This window comes from Aotus nancymaae, unplaced genomic scaffold, assembly GCF_030222135.1.
Source record: "Aotus nancymaae isolate 86718 unplaced genomic scaffold, 86718_ANA_hifiasm-v0.15.2.pri h1tg000003l, whole genome shotgun sequence".
NCBI classification, from domain to species: Eukaryota; Metazoa; Chordata; class Mammalia; order Primates; family Aotidae; genus Aotus; species Aotus nancymaae.
This window is the reverse complement of record NW_026988414.1, coordinates 29406978-29412629: the sequence shown is the minus strand read 5'-3', so window position 1 is coordinate 29412629 and position 5652 is coordinate 29406978. Positions and strand designations below refer to the sequence as shown.

Below are 5652 nucleotides of genomic sequence, written 5' to 3'. Positions count from 1 at the left end.
ACAAGCAAACATGAATTTTCTAATTTTAATGAGGATACCTTTTATCTAATAAGTTTATCATGAAGTCTACATAACACAGGAATATGTTCTGTCATTTAATGGCTATAAATGAATTTTCTGTTCCTTTTGTTTATTTCTCACAAGCAAGTCTATGAGACCAACATTAATAAAAAAGTAAATAAAGATGAATTGTAGGGAAAAGTTCACCTGAAATATATAGAATTTCAATCAAGTGTTACAGGTTTGAAAGTGACTTTGGTGAAAAAGAGGAAGAAAAGGCTGTTATACATTGAGTAAGGAGGAATTTCATTTGAACAAAATAGTCTTCAAAATATAAGGTTATAGTGATACAATGGGAATAGAAAAGGAGATCATGTTTATTGAATCTAAGGATACAAAGGAGATAGAAATGTAATAAAGTGGTGCTTATTCTAATCCTCAATGGTCTCTTTCTATAGGGGATAGGCACATAAAATCACCAAAAACCAAATCAGCCTCTCTCTCTAATTTCTAGGGAATTTATTGGTATTAATAGGGCACATCGTGACCTCAGTAAAACAAAAATAAATTGTACACTGTGAGAATTAGGATTGCCTCAAAGATAATTCAATATATTTTCTCATTTATCATGTAAATGATGCTGTATTTCTTCAAAGATGTACAACCTATATAAACAAACTACTAATGCTATCATATCTGTCTTCCTTATTTATACCTGCACTGAACTAGCAAGCATTTTCTTAGGGATCTGTGGGGCTGAGTATTAACATTTGCTTAAGCCAGTAAATGGATTAATCATGGAGTTTTTCTTGCCTATTGGTTGGCTGGTGTCAATATATTCTTCTGTCTATATTGCTTGAATATTGAAGATAAAGTTATTTTGGATTCCTGACTTAATGGGGGAGGTCTCACATTAGTTTCTCCAATTTGCTAAATTGAAATCCTACTCCTTATGGGACTGATACCCAGGGAGCTGTTAGGATTAAGGATTAGGAACACTTCCAGAGCAGCTCTGGCTCTAGCGTTCCCTTTTCCATTCTAGTTCAAGTTGTTAGGTTTATAGTACCATTTTTGTTTTCTTTAGTTTTGTTGAAGATTTTTGTTGTTGTGGTTGCTGTTTTAATTGAAGACTTGCTTTATTTTCATGAGAGCTCAGCAAAAGTTTTAAAACTGCATTCTTTCTAACTAAAATATTATTTGCGTGTTTTACAGTAGGGGATCATGTCAGAATATCTGCTCTTTGTAAATTGGGTTTAAATAGTAGAATTTTTTAACATTTGATTATATATTAGTCAAACTTACATTATTTTTTAAATTTTTAAAATAAAATCTCCATTGAACACTTATGAAAACTCATATTACCTTTAAATTTAATTCAGTTTTTCAGAATAATATATGAAGAGTTTTAGAATCATATACTTCCATTAAAGTGGTAACAATAAAAAATAAGGCATTAAAAACAAACATGTCTCATCACCGCTTATTTCTCAAGTCATGCTTCTCAGAGGTAACTGAACTCTTTAAACTTTTAGCTTTTCCATTTATTATTGACCTCCATGCCTTAAAATACTATTTGTATCATTATTTCATGATTCATTAATTGTATAAATTAAACTTGACCTCTTATTATGGATGGTAAGGAATAGGCTTTCACAATAAGCTCCATTTTCAACAACCATGTTAAAGTTCTAATTTTGGTTAAATCAATATTCTGTATTTTTATTCTGATTTTGTAACTATTGTTCTGAATACTTTAGATTTTATAAGTGTGTCTGCTGCACTGACACTTTAAATAAATAATTTTTTTAATCACTGGTGTTCTGAATTGTTATATTGAAGCACCAGAGATGATTAGATTTGTGGATGGATTTTTAAAACAGGTAATTCCGCTAAAGTCAAAGGAGAACAAAAAAGAAGGATGTGGCTTGACATGTAAATTCCGTAGGGAAGGAAGATGATGAAGAAGCTGTTGATGCAGAAGAAAGCAGGAAACGAAAGGAAGTGTCAGTTTGATAAAGTTTCACCATTTGGATAGGAAAGAATTAGATGTCCTGAGCCAAGGCTAATCCATTAGAATGAGCACTAGAATGGGTGAAAATTTAAAAAAAAGATAGAATACTTAATTTCAAAATTTTTGTATTGTTTATAAAGAACCTGTTGGAATAACTGTTGTATGCCTATCTAATATGGGGATATGATACATACAAATATATGTGTATGTGTATAAACTAACAAATATCATCAACAAAATCATCTTTCTGACTTTAAAATTGTTGAAAGACCAATAGAATTTTAATAAGTTCAAAAATAGATGAAGAAAATCAGGAAATTCTTCATTAATGGAATTACCTTTGGAGTTATTGAAAGAAATTTTTTAAATTTGTTTTGTCTTTTCCTTTTTGTTTTCTCAAGTTTCATTGGTTGTTTTGCGTGTTTTTATTTTTATTTTTGTTTTATATAACTCCAAATGCTGCCCCAAGAGGTTCAATTACATGGAACAGAAGACATTTTTACCTCCCAATAATAGGATTATATACACATCAAGATGAGACATAAATAGGGAAAGCCAAATTGCTTTGTATGATAAAGTAAGAAGAGTCTAAACTGTTGGAATAAGGACAGGGATCTGGGGAAGAGACAAGGTGGGAGCCAGGAGGGTGAGGCACTGTAAGGGAGGAGGGTAGATAGTGTCCTTCAGAGATAGAGCAGCGCTAAACAAGCCCAAGAAAACAATCACAAAGATTTGATCTATAAAATGTTTGTTAGGAGATATATTATTCACTCACTCACTCTCATTGTCACTCCTAAGGTATTTTTAGAAAAGCAACAATTAATTTTTATTTAATAAAAATTGGATCTTTTAGACAAACTGTAGGGAGGCAGGTGTCTGTACCTGAGTGGTTCTGAAACACTTCAGTATTTTAAAATTTCAACAACAAACATATTTGTCTGCCTTTATCTTTTTGTCATAAAATATACATGTAGCAAAAAATTCCCCATTTTGACAGTAGAAGCATCCTAAGCTTCAGTCTGTAAGGAAAAGCTAGAAAAGGCATGTAGTCCTGATAGCTGAGAAAGAGGATACTAGAGGTCTCAAGGCAGGAAAGCATATCATGGACAGGATTGTAGAATAGCCAAATCAGAGGGAAGGATCACTCTGCCTAGTTCAGTGAATGGCCTGAGACAACTAGAAGCAAGACCCCACTAGTCCTGCCACAGAACACACAGGTTCCTTTTATCTTAAAAAAAAAAAAAAAAAAGGGAGACAAAGATAAGGAGCTGTTTTCAGTGACTTTGTCCTCCTCATAACAAAGAATAGAGGCAGGAAGGTACACTGCAAATAGACAAATCAGTACTAGCCCCTGTGCTAAGTCCAGGCCCAGATGAAATTGAGGCTGTTACTCTAGATGCAGGATCCTGCAGCTCAGGGCTCATACGAGTCTTTGACCTGATTTTAGAAGGATCACAGAAGCTTAGGCAGAGATAGGTACCATGACTGAAAAGACACAAGGAAAACCTCCATCTCCAGGCAGAGTTTTTAAATGAGAATTCCTTATCTGACATGACTCCTTCCTATCCAGATGAAGGAAAAGTTTGGAAAAGTTCAGCATCATACCACCATCGAAGATCAGAATGCAGGTTCTGAGGGATAGTGTAGTCTTAGCAGGGACAAGGGCTTCTGAAAACATAAGAGATGTTCCTTATGTAAATGTCTCAGATTCAATGATTAACCCATCTGTCAGATTTACTCCCCTCCCACAATCTCCTAGTTTGCTTCTGCAGGAGCCAAGATCTCCAAGCTTGGGCTGGAGAAACTGGATTACTCAGGCTACTTTTCCCACTCAGCCAGGTTTTGCTTTGGTAGATGTTTTGCAAGTAAGTCAGAAGTTCCTCTGCCTACCTGTCCAATGAGACAGCATCAAGATTTTTTTTTTTCCTGGAAAACGTAGAGATGACTCTGGAAGCTAACAGTGGTAGAGTACTTTTTTTTATATATAGTTTCCAGCCATTGAGATATGTGCTAATCTGTTATACAACAAACAGCTTTTACACCAAACACCAAACATCCAAACAATTAAATCAAAACAAAACAATGTCTAATCTTCCTTCATTCCGCAACTCCTACTTTTTTGTTTTTGTTAGTATAAAGGGTGATGCTTACTCAAATTATAATTCTTAAATGTTACTTCCTGAGTGGTTAATGAGTCAGCCTTCAGTCGTTCTGTTGAACTGTGCCAACATGAACCATATTTGACAGCTGATTTGGTTTGTCTGTGTTCTCACCCAAATCTCATCTTGAATTGTAGTTCCCATAATCCTCACATATCCTAGGAGGGAGCTGGTAGGAGGTAATTGAATCATGGGGGTGGCTACCCTCACGCTGTTCTTGTGATAGTGAGTGAGTTCTTACAAGCTCTGATTGTTTTATACGGGGCTTTTCCCTGTTTGCTGGGAACTTCTCCTTGCTGCCACCATTTGAAGAAGGATGTGCTTGCTTCCCCTTCCACCATGATTGTACATTTCTTGAGGCCTCTCCAGCCATGCGGAATTGTGAGTCAATTAAACCTCTTTCCTTTATGAATTACCCAGTCTCAGGTATGTCTTTATGAGCAGCATGAGAACAGACTAATACAGCAGCAATATTTCAAAGTATTGACAGATGATTAATAATTTTATATAGCAACCATGAAATCCTTAGTTTTTTTCATTTTGCTCAAATTTCTATGAATAGATTATTCAAGATTTTTGGATTTTGTTTTGTTTAAAATGAGCAGATTGTTGGACAATGTGCTGGAAGATATTTGTGTCTGAATAAAGGAAGAGTCACTCTTAAAGAACCTCAATCCTGATACAATATCCATTTTATGTGTGTGTGTTTAGAGACAACACTTGAGGCCTACTCAGCAAATTTTACATACCCAATACGTTATTATTAACTATAGTTAGCATGCTGTTCATTAAGTCTCTAGTACTTATTCATCTTATAATTAAAAGATTGCAATCTTTTACCAACATCTTCCCTTTCCTCAAGCCCAGCCCCTGGTAACTATCACTCTGTTCTCTGTTACTATGATCTTAACTTTGTGGTTTTTAGATTATACATAAAAGTGAGATCTTGCAGTATGTGTCTTCTTGTTTCTGGCATATTTTCACTTAGCATAATGTCTTCAAGGTTCATCCATTTGCAAACTAAGTTTGCAAATAGTGACGAAACTTCTTCGTTTTAAGGCTGAATAATTATGTATTTTCATGGTATTTGTATATACACACGCACACACACACATATAGTGCTTGCTTTGGCAGCACATATACTAAAATTGAAACAATACAGAGAAGATTATCATGGCTCCTGAGCAAGAATGGCACTCTAATTCGTGAAGCATTTCATATTTCTTTTTAAAAAAAATCTATTTAAAAATTTTAAAATATATGCATATCATGTTTTCTTTATCCATCCGTCTGTTGACAGATAAGCATTTAGGTTGTTTCCTTATCTTGGTCATTGTGAATAATGTTACAATAAACATGGGATTGCAGATATCTCCTCTAGATCCTGACTTTAATTTGTTTTGGAATATATACCCAGAAGTGAGATTGCTGGATCATATGGTACTTCTATTTTAAATTTTTTGAAAAACTTCCATACTGTAA

At 34.3% G+C, this 5652-nt stretch overlaps 1 non-coding gene across 1 annotated transcript; it reads left to right on the top strand.

Annotated features, from left to right (window-relative positions):
- The first annotated feature begins 5288 nt into the window (after positions 1–5288).
- LOC135277294 (U6 spliceosomal RNA) lies at positions 5289–5395 on the top strand. The gene has a single exon (XR_010344921.1). It is a non-coding gene; the product is annotated as a U6 spliceosomal RNA (small nuclear RNA).
- Positions 5396–5652: the final 257 nt, after the last annotated feature.